The following is a 20,382-nucleotide window of genomic DNA, read 5'->3' as shown; positions in this document are numbered from 1 at the left end:
AACTTCTAAATAAAGTTTGAGAAAAGTTTGCAGATTGTTAACATTGTCAGCATTAAGGGTGTATTCACACCTACAGTATCCTGCACATATTTGATACGCATGATTAGAAGCTGCAGATTTTATGCTGCAGAGTTCAATGTAAACTATATGATTGGACACAGTTTCAAATCTGCAGCTTCAAATCTTGCACATCAAATATGCTGGGTCCACTAGAGCCCATAGAGGGGGAGATCCTACATGAAAGGACCCCCTCCCCCCCTTTATAATGTTTATATGCTCTAACTGGTTATATGCTTAGGGGGTTGTTTTCATGAGTCAACTCCTTTAACCCCTTAAGGACTCAAACAATTTTATTTTAACGTTTTCGTTTTTTCCTCCTCGCCTTCAAAAAATCATAACTCTTTTATATATTCATCCACAGACTAGTATGAGGGCTTGTTTTTTGCGTGACCAGTTGTCCGTTGTAATGCCATCACTCACTTTACCATAAAATGTATGGCACAACCAAAAAAATACTATTTGTGTGGGGAAATTAAAAAGAAAACCGCAATTTTGCAAATTTTGGAAGGTTTAATTTTCACGCCGTACAATTTGCGTTAAAAATGACGTGTTCTTTATTCTTTGGGTCAATACGATTAAAATGATAACATACTTTTCTATCACTGTTGCGCTTAAAAAAAATCGCAAACTAATGTTTAACCAAATTAGTACGTTTAAAATCCCCCTATTTTGAAGACCTATAACTTTTTTTATTTTTCTGTATAAGCGGCGGCATGAGGGCTCATTTTTTGCGCCGTGATCTGTAGTTTATATTGATACCATATTTGCTTATATAAAAGTTTTAATACTTTTTTAATTAATTTTTTTTGGAATAAAATGTTATAAAATAGCAGCTATTTTGGACTTTTTTTTTTTTACGTTCACGCTGTTCACCGTACGGTATCATTAACATTTTATTTTAATAGTTGGGATATTTACGCATGTGGCGATACAAAATATGTATATAAAAAAAAAATGTTTACACTTTTTGGGGGTGAAATAGGGAAAATGGGACAATTTACGTTTTTATTAGGGGAGGGGGTTTTTCACATTTATTTTACTTTTTTTTTTTACACTTTAATAGTCCCCATAGGGGACTATTTATAGCAATCATTCGATTGCTAATACTGTTCAGTGCTATGCATAGGACATAGCACTGATCAGTATTATCGGTCATTTTCTGCTCTGGTCTGATCGATCGCAGACCAGAGCAGAAGACCCGTGGAAGGCAGCGGAGGCAGGTGAGGGGACCTCAGTCTGCCGTTCTGGATGATCGCCGCGGCAGCGGTGCGGGAGATCCGATCATCCATTTTAGTGTCCGCAATGCTGCAGATGCCGTGATCTGTATTGATCAAGGCATCAGAGGGGTTGATGGCAGACATCTGCGCGATCGCGGATGTCCGCCATTACGGGTGGGTCCCTGGCTGCTAATAGCAGCCGGGACCTGCCGCACATGAGGCGAGCATCGCTCCGATGCTCGCGGTCATGCATGGGACGTAAATGTACGTCCTGGTGCATTAAGTACCAGCTCACCAGGACGTACATTTACATTCTGTGTCGTAAAGGGGTTAACCAAATCTCAAGTTTTCCAGGTATACCTTGATGTTGAGAATTTATCTTGTTAAAGTTTTTTTTTATATTGTGTTTCAATATGTTGCATATTTAATTCCTACTGCTGCAGGCTATTTAACATGAGCAAGAAAATGTTTTCTCCTATACAGGACCAAATTAGTATGCTAATTTACTTTTCCTTTTACCTGTCTTTTTTCTGTCCTAAGATCAGTTTTCTTATATTTAGCATATCCCACGCATTCAAGGAACATATACAGTGGGGCAAAAAAGTATTTAGTCAACCACCAATTTTGCAAGTTCTCCCACTTAAAAAGATGAGAGGCCTGTAATTTTCATCATAGGTATACCTCAACTATGAGAGACATAATGAGAAAAAAAATCCATAAAATCGCATTGTCTGATTTTTAAAGAATTTATTTGCAAATTATGGTGGAAAATAAGTATTTGGTCACCTAAAAACAAGCAAGATTTCTGGCTTTCACAGAGCTTGTAACTTCTTTAAGAGTCTCCTCTGTCCTCCACTCGTTACCTGTATTAATGGCACCTGTTTGAACTTGTTATCAGTATAAAAGACACTTGTCCACAACCACAAACAGTCACAATCCAAACTCCACTATGGCCAAACCAAAGAGATGTCGAAGGACACCAGAAACAAAATTGTAGGCCTGCACCAGGCTGGGAAGACTGAATCTGCAACAGGCAAGCAGCTTGTGTGAAGAAATCAACTGTGGGAGTGATTATTAGAAAATAAAAGACATACAAGACCACTGATAATCTACCCCGATCTGGGGCTCCATGTAAGATCTCACCCCGAGGTGTCTAAATGATCACAAGAACGGTGTGCAAAAATCCCAGAACCACACAGGGGGGGGGGGAGGACCTAGTGAATAACCTGCAGAGATATATGATCAAAGGCTACCATCAGTAACACACTATGCCGCCAGGGACTAAAATCATGCAGTGCCAGACGTGTCCCCCAGTACATGTCCGGGCCTGTCTGAAGATTGCTAGAGAGCATTTGGGTGATCCAGAACAGTATTGGCAGAATGTCATATGGTCAGATGAAACCAAAGTAGAACTTTTTGGTAACAACTCAACTCGTCATATTTGGAGGAGAAAGAATGCTGAGTTGCATCCAAAGAACACCATACCTACTGTGAAGCATGGGGGTGGAAACATCATGCTTTGGGGCTGTTTTTCTGCTAAGGGACCAGGACGACTGATCCGTGTAAAGGAAAGAATGAATAGGCCAATGTATTGTGAGATTTTGAGTGAAAACCTCCTTCCATCAGCAAGGGCATTGAAGATGAAACGTGGCTGGGTCTTTCAGCATAACAATGATCTCAAACACACTGCCTGGGCAATGAAGGAGTGGCTTCATAAGAAGTATTTCAAGGTCTTGGAGTGGCCTAGCAAGTCTCCAGATCTCAACCCCATAGAAAACCTTTGGAGGGAGTTGAAAGTCCATGTTGCCAAGCGACAGCCCCAAAATATCACTGCTCTAGAGGTTATCTGCATGGATGAATGGGCCAAAATACCAACAGTGTGTGAAAACCTTGTGAAGACTTACAGAAAACGTATGACCTCTGTCATTGCCAACAAAGGGTATATAACAAAGTATTGACATTAACTTTTGTTATTGACCAAATACTTATTTTCCACCATAATTTGGTAAAAATCAGACAATGTGATTTTATGGATTTTTTATTTCTCTCTCATCTTTTTAAGTGGGAGAACTTGCACAATTGGTGGCTGACTAAATACTTTTTGCCCCACTGTATATGTACTTAAAATATCTAATCAAAAATGTCATATTTTTGTTAAGTCTATATATATATATATATATATATATTTGTCATATCATATGGAACACACCAATCAGCCATAACATTAAAACCAGCCTAAAGGGGTTATACAGATAAATATTATGTTTAAAAGTATTCAAGAAGGTGTAGAAAAAAATAAAACCTCATCTACTCACCTGCCTCTGATCCCCCGCCAGTGCTGGTCTTCGCCGTAAAGCGCATCTTGTTCTTTGGGTCAGCGCGTAAGAAATGCCTGTCCAGCCAATCAATGGATGTGGTGGGTCACAGCCATAAATACTAATATACAAATACTCTTCATTACATGATGAAGCTCGGTAAATATTCAGATCATGACCCTGGACTAAGGCAACCAGAATGAATCCACCATTTTCATTGCTAGTTCTAAAGGACTAGAAAATATGTGTAAAATAAAAACGTTTACTGCTACAGATATCTTTATAAATGGTTTACAACTCCTTTTGACCTCTAAACACAGCAGGTAGGAATCAGCAAAAGGCAAAAAGCAAAGCCCTCTAAAAGGGGCTAACTGACAAAAGTAATAATGAAGAAAAATTTACTGAAAATTAACTGATAAAGATAAGACAGATATATTTTTGAATTTTGGTTTAACAGAAACATATAAAAACAAAATAATTAAATTGGCCTGGACAAAAATGGTGGTACCCTAAACTTAATATTTTGTTGCACAGCCTTTTGAGGCGGTCACTGTCAAGTGATTTCTGTACGGTCTAAATTAGACTTCTGCACTTGTCTACAGGTATCTTGGCCCATTCCACCTGTCGCAGGTTCAATAGGATTCAGATCAGGGCTCATAGATGTCCACTTCAGAATAGTCCAATGTTTTGCTTATAGCATATCTTGGATGTTTTTAGCTGTGTGTTTTAGGTCAATATCCTGTTGGAGGACTCATGAGCTGGGACAGAGACCAAGCTTCCTGACACTGAGCAGCACGTTTTGCTCCAGAATGCCTTGCTAGGAATTCCACCTACTTTTGAGGTCATTGGTTTTGGTTGTCTATTGTGGAAGGCTGCAGTGAGACCCACCATTCGCTTTCTACCTTTGTTGTGCTGGGGTTGCACAACCAACCTTGGTAAGCGCCCATGGACACTTAGCGGTTTTGAACCAGTTAAGCGGTAAATCACTATGGAGTGCTTTTTTTTGCATTTTTAGTTGATAGTCTTGATGTTTCATTGTACCCTGTACAGATTTAAAGCACCCTGTTTCATATACATACGAAAAACATAGTGGCTTGGACATCACCCCTATACTGCCTCCTGATTGGCTGGGAGAAGAGCTGTTGCAAAGCTATTATGGGATTTCATGAGGTCATGTGATCTTTCCTCCTTTTCCTTTTTTGCCGTTTGGCTGAGTTTTAACCAAACTGCCCAAAATTCGAGTTCTAGCCAGGCAAAACTGACCAAACTCTGGTTATTTGAGTTCGATGCACTCATCTCTAGCAACCACCACCCATGAGGATTTTGACAAGCCTGATGTTACCCTGGAACATAAGACATGTGTGGAATTTAACCAAGCACAAGCTTAAATGGGCACTATCAGACACAATACTTTTTATATGTTGTACTTCATAAGAAAATTGTATTTCCTTAAAAACATTATGATTTTTAGAAGTTGAGGAGGAAAAAACGAAAGTGAAAAAACGCTGAGTCCTGAAAGGGTTAAGACCACAGCCCATTTTGGCCTTAAAGGGGTACTCCGGCCCTGCTATGCAAGTCTATGGGAGGTGACGTAAAATCATAACTCTTTCATATTTCCATCCACAGATCCATATGAGGGCTTGTTTTTTGTGCGAATAATCGTCCTTTGTAATGACATAAATCATTTTACAAAAAAATGTACTGCAAACCCCCAAAAATTATTATTTGTGTGAGTAAATTAAAAAAAACAACATTTTGGAGGGTTTCATTTTCACGCTGTAAACTTTACGGAAAAATTACATGCACAACTCCAGTGCTCGTGTCATGTACTGGACGTAAATGTACGTCCTGGTGCGCTATGTCCCATCGCATCAGGAAGTATGTTTATGTCCGATGTCCTTAACCCCTTAAGGATTCAGGGTTTTTCCGTTTTTGCACTTTAATTTTTCCTCCTTACCTTTAAAAAAAACACAATTCTTTCAATTTTGCACCTAAAAATCCATATGATGGCTTATTTTTTGCGCCACCAATTCTACTTTGTAATGACATAAGTCATTTTACCCAAAAATCTACAGCGAAACGGTAAAAAAAAATCATTGTGCCACAAAATTGAAGAAAAAATGCCATTTTGTAAATTTTGGGGGCTTCCGTTACTACGCAGTAAATGTTTCGGTAAAAATGACACATTATCTTTATTCTGTAGGTTCATACAATTAAAATGATACCCTACTTATATAGGTTTGATTTTGTCGTACTTCTGGAAAAAATCATAACTACAAGCACAAAAATTTATACGTTTAAAATTGTCATTTTCTGACCCCTATAGCTTTTTTATTTTTCTGCATATGGGCCGGTATGAGGGCTTCTTTTTTGCGTTGTGATCTGAAGTTTTTAGCGGCACTATGTTTGTATTTATCGAACTTTTTAATCGCTTTTTATTCATTTTTTTCATGATATAAAAAGTGACCAAAAATACGCCATTTTGGACTTTGGAATTTTTTTGAGCGTACGCCATTGACCGTGCGGTTTAATTAATGATATATTTTTATAGTTCAGACATTTCCGCACGCGGCGATACCACATATGTTTATTTTTATTTACACTGAGTTTTTTTTAAATGGGAAAAGAGGGTGATTCAAACTTTTAATAGGGACGGGGTTAAATGATCTTTATTAACTTTTTTTTTTCTCACTTTTTTTTGCAATGCTATAGCCACCATAGGGGGCTATAACACTGCACACACTGATCTTTTATATTGATCAATGTTATCCCATAGGATAACATTGATCAATGATTCTGCCGCTTGATTGCTCATGCCTGGATCTCAGGCACGGAGCAGTCATTCGGTGATTGGACACACAGGAGGAAGGTAGGGGCCTTCCTGGTGTGCTCCAGCTGTTCGGGACACCGCAATTTCGCCGCGGCAGTCCTAAACAGCCCACTGAGCTAGCCGGGAGTAGTTTACGTTCACTTTAGGATTAACTATAAAGGGTTAATAGCGTACGGCACCGCGATCAGTGCCAATCGCTATTAGCCACGGGTCCCGTCCCGCGTTATAGAATTGGAGTGGACTCCAATACGCCCTGAGTGGACAGGTACGCTGTGAGTCCTTAAGACAGTGTTTCCCAACCTTTTTCGGGTCGGGGCACACCTCGGAAATTTTTTTTTCCACGGGGCACCGCTACCGCGGTTGATGAGCAAGAAAAAAAAAAGGAAAAAATGGTAAAAAACGCAATGCACTATATCTATTTATCAGTGGGTATGTAGTTTAAAGTTCTGCTTTATACAGCAACTCACCAATGACGTCTTCTCTAATTTGCATCGTTGCCTTCTCTTCTCCATCTGGTCTGGGCCATCATCACAATTTCTTCCTCACACAATTCTTCACCGTTAAACCTGCAAAACAAACCTATTAGGCGCCAAGCTTTTTTTTCTTTTTTTTTTACATGGGTGACAGAGGGGTGTAGAGGGGTGGACATGGGTGACAGAGGGGTTTAGAGGGGTGTAGAGGAGTGTACAGAGGGGTGTAGAGAAGCGTACATGGGTGACAGTGGTGTAGAGGAGCGTACATGGGTGGCAGGGGTGTAGAGGAGTGTACAGAGGGGTTTAGAGAAGTGTACATGAGTGACAGATGGGTGTACATGGGTGACAGAGGGGTGTACATGGGTGACAGAGGGGTGTAGAGGAGTGTACATGGGTGACAGAGGGGTATAGAGGAGTGTACATGAGTGACAGAGGGGTGTAGAGGAGTGTACATGGGTGACAGATGGGTGTACATGGGTGACAGATGGGTGTAGAGGAGTGTACATGGGTGACAGATGGGTGTACATGGGTGACAGAAGGGTGTAGAGGAGTGTACATGGGTGACAGATGGGTGTACATGGGTGAAAGAGGGGTGTAGAGGAGTGTACATGGGTGACAGATGGGTGACAGAGGGGTATAGAGGAGTGTACATGGGTGACAGAGGGGTGCAGAAGAGTGTACATGGGTGACAGGGGTGTAGAGGAGCATACATGGGTGAAAGGGGTGTAGAGGAATGTACAAAGGGCTGTATAGGAGCGTACATGGGTGACGGGTGTAGAGGAGTGTACATGGGTGACAAAGGGGTGTAGAGAAGTGTACATGGGTGACAGAGGGGTGTAGAGGAGTGTACATGGGTGATAGATGGGTGTACATGGGTGACAGAGGGGTGTAGAGGAGTGTATATGGGTGACAGAGGGGTATAGAGGAGTGTACATGGGTGACAGAGGTGTGTAGAGGAGTGTACATGGGTGACAGAGGGGTGTAGAGGAGTGTACATGGGTGGCAGAGGGGTACAGAGGAGTGTATATGGGTGACAGAGGGGTACAGAGGAGTGTACATGGGTGACAGAGGGGTATAGAGGAGTGTACATGGGTGACAGATGGGTGTACATGGGTGACAGAGGGTTGTAGAGAAGTGTACATGGGTGACAGAGGGTTGTAGAGAAGTGTACATGGGTGACAGAGGGGTGTAGAGGAGTGTACAGAGGGGTGTAGAGAGGTGTACAAGGGTGATAGATGGGTGTAGAAGAGTGAACATGGGTGACGGGGCATAGGGGTGACAGAGGTGTGGACAGGGGGTGGACATGGGTGACAGGAGGGTGGACCAGGGGGTCAGAGGGGTGGACAAGGGGGTAAAAGAGGGACAGGAGTGACAGAGAGGGGTGGACTGGGGTAACAAAGGGACAGATGGGTGAACAGGAGGGTGGACATGGGTGACAGTATAGACTACGGGGGTAGACAGGGGGGTAAACATAAGTGACAGGGATGGACAGGGGAGTGGACAAGGCAGACATGGATGACAGGAGGGTGGACATGGGTGACGGGGATGATAGGTGGGGGGACATGTGTGAGTGCGGGTGGACATGAGTGATGGGGGGTGGACATGGGTGACAGGAAGGTGAACATGGGTGACATGGGTGACAGGCAAGGGTGGACATGAGTGACAGGGAAGGGTGGACATGAGTGACAGGGAGGGTGGACATGGGTGACAGGGGGGGTGGACATGGGTGACAGGGAGGGTGGACATGGGTGACAGGGAGGGTGGACATGGGTGACAGGGGGGTGGACATGGGTGACAGGGAGGGTGGACATGGGTGACAGGGAGGGTGGACATGGGTGACAGGGAGGGTGGACATGGGTGACAGGGAGGGTGGACATGGGGGAGGGGGGACATGGGTGACGGGGGGGTGGACATGGGTGACAGGGGGGTGGACATGGGTGACGGGGGGGTTACATGGGTGACAGGGAGGGATTACATGGGTGACAGGGGGGGTGGACATGGGTGATAGAGATGGACAGGGAGGTAGACAAGGCAGACATCGCTGACAGGGGGGGTGGACATGAGTGACGGGGTCGGGGGGGTAGAGGGTGGACCTGGGTGACGGTGGGGGGATTTAGACAGGGTTGAGAAGGTGAACAGAGGGGTGGAAAGGGTACAGTACCTTAAGCAAGCCGGCCCGCGCAGCTTGCAGTTCCACAGGAGGCACTGGAGTCCGGCGCAGGTGCAGCTCGTTCCGCCCCAGGGCACCATATCCGGCTCACTGCGCTGCAAGGGAGAGGGGGACGGAGGGGGACGCAGGAGATGGAGAGTGAAGGAGGGGGACGTGGGGGACACAGGGAACAGAGTGGGAAGAAGGGGAACACGGGTCACGCGGCAGGCGCAGGGGACGGAGGGGAACACAGGAGACGCAGGGGGACGCTGTGCGCGCAGTGCGCACGCAGACTTCCCTTCCCCCCTGCGCCGTCAGGCCGGGGCGGGACATTTAAAAAAAAATAATAGTAAAAAATAAAAAAATCACGGCAAAATCCCGCGGCAGTGCTGAACGGCACACACGTGTGCCGCGGCACCGCGGTTGGGAATCACTGCCTTAAGAAGTTAAGGTGTTAAAGTAAGAAGTAAGGTCAGATAGAAAAAAAAATTGCCTTGGTCCTTAAAGGGGTTATCAAGGATTGGAAAAACATATCTGATTTCTTCCAAAAACATCATCACACCTGTCCTCAGATATTGTGCAGGATTGCAGCTCAGTTTCAGTGTGAACGGAGGTAAGCTGTAATACCACACACAACCTGAAAACATGTGTGGTGCTTTAAGGCCAAAGTTTAAGTCAGGGCGTAACCCCTTTAAGGCCAAAGTCTAAGTCAGTGTCTGTGCACTTAAAGGGGTACTCCGCTGGAAAACAATAAAAAATTTTTTAATCATCTGGTGCCAGAAAGTTAAACCGATTTGTAAATTACTTCTATTTCAAAATCTTAATCCTTCCAGTACTTATCAGCTGCCGTACACTACAGAGGAAGTTCTTTTCTTTTCCAATTTCTAGAGTGTTTGACCACACCTATGTCCATGTCAGGAACTGTCCTGAGCAGGAGCAAATCGCCATAGCAAACCTCTTATGCTCTCGACAGTTCCTGACATGGACAGAGGTGTCAGCAGGGAGCACTCTGGTCAGACAGAAAAGAAATTCAAAAAGAAAAGAACTTCCTGTGGAGCATACAGCAGCTGATAAGTACTTGATGGAATAAGATTAACCGAGCGCCCATCTAACTGCACCGAAGCTGTGATCCAGCCTTCTGTGGACCGAACCCCTTGCCGAGTTGTCTCCGCTGAGGGGTGAGTGCACGTACGTGCTTTTGTTGTTATAGATATTGATATTTTACCCTTTTCGTATGTGCACCCCGCAGGAGACTCACTTTGGGCCACCGATATCTTGCAGTACCTCCGTTACAGGTGCAGTAACACTTTAGTGTGCTCTCTCCTTACTTGCTCTTTTGTACTGTAATTTACAAATCTGTTTAACTTTCTGGCACCAGTTGATTTTTTTTTCTCACCAGAGTACCCCTTTAAGGCATAAAGGGGCTTGGAAAAAGGAAATAAATCTAAAGTACAAAATACAACTGAAGTGTATATTATGTAAATGCAGAAATGACAATTCTCTTTCAATTGACTGCCATTCATTTCAGCTGCCATAAAGCACGCGCACCTTGGAGTTTCCAATATGGCTTCCAATACAGCTGTAACATTAAAAAAGTATATATATATATATATATATATATATATATATATATATAAATGTTTTCTACATTTAGTTAATGAAATGACGATACATTTTTAAAGATGCAATACATAAGACATTTTCAGGTTATCTGTGCATTAAGTTGATGGTTTATATTTAGCATTATACTAAATGCTAAGCTCAAAGAATGTGCATTTTGTTATGCAAGTCCATATTTTAGTAAACAGAGTAATAACAGTAGAATTCAACCTTAATAATGTACAAGTGGAGATCTTGCTAATTTGGAAGGAATTGGCTGGAATAAAACAGAAATGCTAGTATCTAGGTAAATAAGAGAAACATAATTAACATACAATAATGGAACCCTCAAACACTACTAGCCTACAGATCAGTGCAAAACCTGAGAACATCCTATGTGTAGGAATGAAGCAATCTATGTGAATGTCGATTCCTATACAGCTGTTCACATTATTTTATTTAGCTCTGCATGCTCTGTTTCTATCAAGCTCTGTTTGTATTTAGATCTGTACAACTGTTTGTATCAAGACAGGAAAGATGGCATCACTGCCTTTGGTGATTTCTCACTACACTTAGATTCTCGATTGATTAAAACCATACTTCAATATTTCTTTCTATAAAAAATGTACCGTATATACTCGGGTATAAGCCGACCCGAATATAAGCCGATGCCCCTAATTTCCCCCCAAAAATCCAGGAAAAGTTATTGACTCGACTATAAGCCTAGGGTGGGAAATACATCATCCCCCCATGTCATCATCCCCCCCTGTCATCATCCAGACCCCCATCATCATCTCCCCCGTCATCATCACCCCCCTTCATCATCACCCCCCTTCATCATCACCCCCCTTTATCATCACCGCATCAGTGGTCTTCAACCTGCGGACCTCCAGATGTTGCAAAACTACAACTCCCAGCATGCCCGGAAAGCCATCGGCTGTCCGGGCATGCTGGGAGTTGTAGTTTTGAAATGTCTGGAGGTCCGCAGGTTGAAGAACACTGCGGCCTTCATCATCATCCAGACCCCCCTTTAGTTTTGTACTCGCCTCTCCTCGGTGGGCAGGAAGGATGAGCTGGTCCGGGCCATCTATGCTGCAGGGACTGTCTGGTGGGGAGGGTTAGTCGTTCCGGGCTGTCCATTTTCCCCGAGAGGCCCTCTTCTCCGCTCCGGGCCGGCCTAGTGACATTGCCTTGATGACGATGCACAGGGACGTTCATGAGCAGGGACGTCTGCTGCGCACATCCCTGTGCGTCATCGTCAAGGTAACGTCACTAGGCCGGGGCCGGCCTGGAGCGGAGAAGAGGGCCTCCCGGTGAAAATGGGCAGGCCGGAACGACTAACCCTCCCCACCGGACAGTCCCTGCAGCATAGATGGCCCGGACCAACTCACCCTTCCTTCCCACCGAGGGGAGGTGAGTAGAAAACTAAAGGGGGGTCTGGAAGATGACAAAGGCCCGGGATTCACAGGCGGAGAGTTCACTCGAGTATAAGCTGAGGGGGGCGTTTTCAACACGAAAACTCGGCTCAGTATTTATACAGGAAACACCACAAAATGAATACAGACCATACACCAGACCCCTCAAAAGGGGCACTCTAAAGGAGGAAAAAAATCTAATCAACTGGTGCCAGAAAGTTAATCCAAAAAATCTTAATCCTTCCATAACTTCTCAACAAAGAAAAATTCCAATAAGGCTTGATTAAATAATATAAAACTTTTACTCACAAAATATGATAAAATCATATAAAAAATAATGATCATAAAGTGATGAAGACTGTACTGACCTGGAACACAAAAAATAAAAGGTGGGGATAGGAAGCGGGTACAGGTGACAACCTTACATTAAGATGGATTTTTATCCTACCTAACTAAAACTGTCCCTCCCTATTCTATAGTGTGGAATGGGGTAAAGGGTACAAAAACGTGGTGTTCAAAACAATAGAAATATCATGCGAAAAAATATTAAAAATAGATACACTCCCTTATCCAATGCGTTTTTCCCAATTAATACTAAAGGGTTCATCAGAGAACAATATAGTACAGACAACAATTCTAAAAGGGTAAACAAGAGGTGAAATGTAAATCAATTAGGAACCACTAGGTAGCAGCAGGATAATGTATTAGGTAAATCAAGTGGATGTACGTTGTCAGAGACATCAAGTGGATGTAGGTAATCCGGTCATAAATATTCAGCATATACATAAGGCATATAGGTGGTAATAATGTACAGCATGCAGATGATGGTAACAATACAAGCACATGAGATTATCCCAAACTGATGTTGATATGAGATGTATACATAGCAATATGACCAATCAAGTGTATGATGAACACTGATAATCTGCAAACCTGTGCATATAGCAAGAAATAAGCCACTTGTGGTGTAAAAAAAAATGATGTGCCAGTTTCAAATAGTATTGTCCACCAAGTTCACAATACAATTGCCAGCCATTTAGCCACAGTTGACAGGTCCTCAGGAGTTCAGTGATTCTAATAATGGCACCCTAAAAATAGAATGGTAGTGGCCCACAACAAAATCAGGGCCCTAAGACCAAGAGAAAGTGAGTAACGAGGACCACTACAGTGTTGTGGATACCCTTCATTACTATCCAGTGTTTGGTGTAATTCCTTCCATTACTTATCAGCTGCTGTATGCGCCAGAGAAAGTTCTTTCCAGTCTAACCAAATTGCTCTCTGCTGCCACATTGTCCGTGTCAGGAACTGTTCAGACCAAATCTCCATAGTAAATCACTCCTGCTCTGTACAGTTCCTGACATGGTGTCAGCAGAGAGCACTGTGGTCAGACATGAAAGAACTATACAACTTACTCTGGAGCTTAAAGCAGCTGATAAGTACTGAAAGAGTTAACATTTTTTTAATAGAAGTAATTTACAAATCTGTCTAACTTTCTGGCACCAGTTGATTTAAAAAGGTACTCCCATGGAAAACTTTTTTTTTTTTTAAATCAACTGGTGCCAGAAAGTAAAACAGATTTGTAAATTACTTCTATTAAAAATCTTAATCCTTCCAGTACTTATTAGCTGCTGAATACTACAGAGGAAATGGTTTTCTTTTTGGAACACTGAGCTCTCTGCTGACATCATTACCACAGTGCTCTCTGCTGACATCTCTGTCAATTTTAAGAACTGTCCAGAGTGGAAGAAAATCCCCATAGCAAACATATGCTGCTCTGGACAGTTCCTAAAATGGACAGAGATGTCAGCAGAGAGCACTGTGCTTGTGATGTCAGCAGAGAGCTCTGTGTTCCAAAAAGAAAATAATTTCCTCTGTAGTATTCAGCAGCTAATAAGTACTGGAAGGATTAAGATTTTTTAATAGAAGTAATTTACAAATCTGTTTAACTTTCTGGCCCCAGTTGATTAAAAAAATAATAATAATACGTTTTCACGGGAGTACCCCTTTAAAAAATGTTTTTCCTCTGGAGTACCTCTTAAACCAAATGCAAATCCCATGCCAGTCCCACTAAATAAAGACCTAAGGAAAAACTTTACATAGACCCCCAAGCCAGGCCATCTTCATAATTGCCCCAGCACATTATAGTTGTTTTGTCATAAATACATTACAAATTTACAATGTATTTATGACAAAAAAACAAACAAACTATAAAGAACATGGCGCACTGCTTTGGAAAGTCAGGAGGAATGGGACCTCACAGCAAGCATACCACATAAATACTCCTTGTTCTTATTAGAACTCTCTAAGCACATGAACAGGTAGAGGTAAGTATGTGGTGCTCAAGAGATTTGCAGTCCCACTCCAGCAGAGTTGACAGTTATGACAAAAGCCGTTCGTTGGAACCATGAAACCACTAGTGATTGCTGCTTTATTCTTTTTTTCTTATGGACTTTATGATCTTCAGACTGTCACAGAGCAGAGGGCCCCTGCTGTGTATCATCTTCCACCATAGATGATATGTTAGAGTGTGATTGAGAGCAGTGCCGGCCCAAAGGAATCTGTTTTTCTACTTATTGAGCAGATCAAATTAAAGAGCCCCCGTAATGATGATGTTAGCTATGTTTTCGATCAGATGTTACAAAGTGATGCCAGTGAGGCCAAGAGAACGGGTGGGACAGGTGTTAGAAATGACTGGGAATAGATTTTCTTTTTTTTTATACTGCAACATCCTGATTGACTCTGTTTAATAAAATAACTATATTGCTACATTGTTTATAAACTACATATAAGATCTTCTACATTTACAACTTGAGCACTTGCCCTCCATATTACTTTTGCACTCCAAGCTATTTAATATGCACTAGAACTGTACTTCAGAAAGAATAAACATTATGTAATATACAAACGATGCTTATTATGAACTCTGAACTCTTGTGTCATCATGTTTCAGTTCAATACAATTACTAAATACATTTGGAATCTCCTGAGATCTCTACGACCAGTTTCTTTCCAATGTGACTTCTAATAAACTTAAAGGGGTATTCCGGGTTTATGCATCTTATCGCATTGTTTGCCGGGTGCTGCTTCCGAGATGGGGATGTGACGTAACGGCCACACCCCCTTGTGACATCACTCACAAGGTGGCGTGATGTCATGAGGGGGTGTGACCGCGACATCACGTCCCGTCTTGGAAGCAGTGCCCGCCACAAAATGCCAGGGGCTGCACCGAGATTGCGTGGGTCCCCAGCAGCGGGACCCCTGCGATCATATATCTTATCCCCTATCCCTTGGATAGGGGATAAGATGTATAAACCCTGAATATCCCTTTAAATATCCGTTGAAGACACTACATTGTCCTAAATCAAAGAAATAGAAAGAAAACGGAGCCTGTGTCATCATGGACTAATGAGTCGTATTGTAAGCATTTTCCACTTTTGCTTCATCTATAACGGCAAGGACTACAGACTCTTTGTTTCTTTGTTGCAAAAAAAAGGAAACCTTCTGGAAGCAAGGGAAACAAAAACAATAGAAGTTCGTTTCTGAATAAATTTTACTTCTCCGCTGCAATGTTGGAGTTCCTTGATAATTTTATGCACTTCACATACCTCTCCTCTCACTTTTAGATTAATCTTGTGAAATGAGATGCAGAGGATTTGCATACAGATTTGACGACACAAAAATAGATATGGAATTATTAACAGTCTATATATGTTGTAATTTTTCCTAGTGTGGAGTACCCTTGCCTACAGCAATATTCTTGGCTTTGAAAGACATCAGGCTGATTTTCTTGCTCTTAGGTTATGGTACCCCATGCTGCTACACTGTCCCCTGCAATCAAAGCAGTTGCACAGATTCCTCGGTTTCCCCTAATAAGTATATTTTATTGATTGGCAGTTTTGAGCTGCCTCCCCAGGGGGATAATCTGCATCTTGCAAGCATTCTATAGATACATCTGGCATTAAATATGCCATCTTATATGAGAATCAATTTTCAAAAACAACTTTTCTTCTAACTTTGAAGTGACACAGATGAAATTTAAAATACATTCTGCCAAAAATTTGAATTAACTGTACTGTGTTTCATCCTTGAAGTGCTAGTCAAAGTATACCACGGGCAACGGAAAATTTTAACCTCTCAAAAGACTGAAAGTGAATGCCACTGGAAAGGTGAAGAGAAAGTTATTTCAATGATAAATACCAATATTTTGTGTAATGACAGCACTATTCGGCGAGCAGTATTTTGAAAGAATTGGTAATTTCTCTATAAAAAGTGTCATGATTCAAGTGCTTATTCAACTTAGGTTAGGAAATGACAGCTCTAATCTGTGAGGTGCTCTGCAATAAAATGAACCATGCTTAGATACTTTAATAATGTCTCTATATAAAATACTCAGCAATGTTTAGACGCTGGTGACTATTATCGAGTGTTAAATCCTCATTCATGATATATAACCCTATTGATGCATTCAAGCAGGTGGTCATGACAATCTCTTTTCATTTAAACTCTCTTGAAAAACTGATCCTATTTTTTTTGATTGACTTAAAATTTGGAATTCAGACACGTTTTACAATCTCTCTTTTATATTCAAGCGTCTTATGATTGTAGTTGAAAGGGAACATCAGTTTCTTGTATTTTCAGGTAGATCATCCCAATTCAAGCTATTCACAAACTAGCAGTAATAAAAAAAAAAGAGAAATGCTATCAACCACCTGTACTACGTGTACTCTAACCAACTCTAAGTAAAACAACATTGCATATTACCACATTGTTCAACGAAATTACAGCGACATAATACAGTGGTCCCTTAACTTACAATATTAATCGGTTCCAGGATGACCAGTGTATGTTGAGACCATAACTCTATGGAAACCTGGTAATTGGTTCTGAAGCCACCAAAAATGTCACCCAATAATAGGAAAAAGTGAGGATTAAAGAGAAATAAGTAGATAACTAATATAGCTAAAGCAAGTCCTAGCATTAAAAAAAAAGGAAGAAAAAGCAGCTGGAAGCTGTAAATCATAAGTCTATGTAGAGGATAGGAACTTCTACAGTACACATAGTGTCCCAAAAAAAAAGAAACATGGAGCCACCCTCACCTGGAGCAGCTATCCCTGGAACAGCTAAAGAGTAGTACAGAACATGTAATACCTCCTTGTACTGTAGGGGGCGCTACCAGACAGCCAGTTAGTGCATGTACTTCAGGAATACATGGGTTTTGCCAGTGAAATGTCCATTCTAATTGGTCAGTTCTTTCTGCCATTGACACGTTTTGCGTATCTGGACTGTCCGTAGCAGTGTATGTTGAGTCTGGTTTCAAGTTAGGGTGCGTTCACACTGAGGATTGCATGCTGAATCTCCGCTTGTGGAATTCGGCGAGCGGAGATTCAGCCTGGCAGCCGGCGGCGGCGATAGGACCACGTGGCACTGCGCCATCACCATTGACGGCTATGCAGTGCTCTCGAAATTCCGCTCAAAGAATGAACATGTTTTTTCTTTGACCGGAACAATTTCAGAGGCGGAATTGTCCACCGCTGAAATTCCTTAGTGTCAACGGGTCTCGCAGAAGACCCATTCACACTGATGGTAATGTTCACTGTGCAGAATTCCGCAGTGTGAACATACCCTTACAGTGGTCCAGAAAAGACCGTTGTATGTTGAAAATATTGTATGTTGAGGCCATTGTAAGTTGAGGGATCATTTTAGATCTGGTAATATGTTTCACTAACTATAAACTACCGTATATACTCAAGTATAAGCCGAGTTTTTCAGCACGATTTTTCGTGCTGAAAACGCCCTCCACGGCTTATACTCGAGTGAACTCTCCGCCTGTCAATCCCTTCTCAGTGGTGTTCAACCTGCGGACCTCCAGATGTTGCAAAACTACAGCTCCCAGCATGCCCGGACAGCCATCGGCTGTCCAGGCATGCTGAGAGTTGCAGTTTTGAAACATCTGGAGGTCCGCAAGTTGAAGACCACTGCGGCCTTCGTCATCATCCAGACCCCCCCCCCCATTAGTTTTCTACTCACCTCCCCTCGGTGGGAAGGAAGGGTGAGCTCGTCCGGGCCATCTTTGTGGCAGGGACGGTCCGGTGGGGAGGGTTAGTCGTTCCGGGCTGTACATTTTCACCGGGAGGCCCTCTTCTCCGCTCCGGGCCCAGCCCCGGACTAGTGATGTTGCCTTGATGATAACGCACAGGGACGTCCGTGAACAGCAGACATACCTGCGCATGAATGTCCCTGTGCGTCATCGTCAAGGCAACGTCACTAGTCCGGGCCCGGAGCGGAGAAGAGGGCCTCCCGGTGAAGATCTACAGCCCGGAACGACTAACCCTCCCCACCGGACCGTCCCTGCCGCAAAGATGGCTCGGACCAGCTCACCCTTCCTTCCCACCGAGGGGAGGTTAGTAGAAAACGAATGCGGGGGGGGGGGTCTAGATTATGACGAAGGCCGCAGTGGTCTTCAACCGGCGGACCTCCAGATGTTTCAAGACTACAACTCCCAGCATGCTGGGAGTTGTAGTTTTGCAACATCTGGAGGTCCGCAGGTTGAACACCACTGAGAAGGGATTGACAGGCGGTAATGATGAAGGGGGAGGGAGTGATGACAGGGTGATGATGACGGGGGTGAAAATGACCAGGTGATGAAGATGGGGTTGATGATGATGGGGGTGTTAATAACAGGGGGGGATAATGACATGGGGGATGATGTATTTCCCACCCTAGGCTTATAGTCGAGTCAATAACTTTTCCTGGGTTTCTGGGGTGAAATTAGGGGCCTCGGCTTAAATTCGGGTCGGCTTATATTCGAGTATATACGGTAATACTGATTGAGACTTGGTGTTAGGATTCATGCATCATCTTAATGCATTTGCCACAGAGGTCATGAGCCCTGATTTGTTCCTCTGTATAACCCCATTGCATACACAGGCATATAGAGGATTTTGTGCAAATAATAATAAAAAAAAAAAATCCTATGCCACTGAAGTTTTATAAGCAGTTTCTTTTACTCAAAGGCAGAAGTAGATCCAGCAGGAACAAGAGGTATAAAACTTTCTTTTATATTACATGTGCCTTTTAAATCCACTTCAGACTTTGGCTCTAAAAAAGGCAACAGTTGGAAGCGGCAGTTGGAAGCAACTGTATTGTCACTTTCTGGGCATTTAGGTTTTTTTCAAATGCATTCGGGGTCAGAGAAAAAAAAATATGGCAAAAATGGAGCACTAGAGTCTACAAACTAATAGACGCAGTGGCTCAGCGGTTAGCATTGTTGCCTTGCAGCGTTGGGGTCCAAGGTTCAAAAATCCCACCTAAGACAACATCTGCAAGGAGCTTGTACGTACTCCGTGTTTGCATGGCTTTTCTCCAGGTATGTTGGTTTCCTCCCACACTCCAAAACATCCTGATTGTGAGCCCAATGGGGACAGGGACCAATTTGAGAGTACAGCACTGTAGAATATGTGTGCTCTATATAAATTATTATTAATTTCTGTAGGTTCATCCCCACTTACTATCTCTTCATGAGCTTTTTCATTGTTTAATGTTAGGCTTCTGCTTTCTCCTTAAAGCAGATCTGTCAGCTTAAAATGCATTAGTATGTAAGGGGAATATATAAGGCCTTGTTCACATTGCCGTCAGACTCCACTATTCGGAGTTCTGTCTGCAATCCGGCCAGAAGAATGGGAGTTTAGTGGAGAAAAGAATAGTGCAAGCACTCCACTCCACTAAATTCCTATAAAATTACTGGATCACCGAAGGACCCCATGCAAGTGAATGGGGTCAGTTAGGACCCGAAAGTAGCGGTTTGCATCCGACCAATTTTAGGGTCAATCAGCTAAAAAAAAAGTTGATCAGACCCTTAATGCAATGTGAACGAGGCCTTAGAAGTACAGGCTCATACTCGTAGTAGCCAAAGAGCACAACAAAAATTGTGCTGTCTGACTTATAGAATCACTGAAAGAATACAGAACTCCTCCAACCATTTCCCACCTCTTGCTGTGTATGCAGGGAAGCAAAGGGAGCTTTCTCCCTATAAATACTCTGTACTCATGACTGTAATCTTTCAATTCTCCTGCTAGCCACTTGGCACACTTACATGTAGCTGTACAATGCTGTCCTTAAAGGGGCTGCCTGGGGACATAAAGTCTCTTACATATTGATGGTGGAACAATAAAAAAAAACAATAAAAACTCACCTACCCTGATCCCCTGTAGTGGCTGTCCTGCCACCTCCCTGTCCCCACTTGTTACTGTTGCTTCCTGTTATGAGTCATTTCAGCAGAAACTGCCTACTATGAAAACAAACATGAGCATTATGTAAAAAAAAAT

The 20,382-nt window shown here is 42.7% G+C and overlaps 1 protein-coding gene across 3 annotated transcripts in view; it reads right to left on the bottom strand.

The window, feature by feature from the left end:
• KLHL32 (kelch like family member 32) overlaps window positions 1–20,382 on the bottom strand; it is a 244,095-nt gene that overhangs the window by 26,141 nt on the left and 197,572 nt on the right. The window lies entirely within an intron of this gene.

This window comes from Hyla sarda, chromosome 3, assembly GCF_029499605.1.
Source record: "Hyla sarda isolate aHylSar1 chromosome 3, aHylSar1.hap1, whole genome shotgun sequence".
NCBI classification, from domain to species: Eukaryota; Metazoa; Chordata; class Amphibia; order Anura; family Hylidae; genus Hyla; species Hyla sarda.
This window is presented reverse-complemented; position numbering and strand designations above follow the sequence as displayed.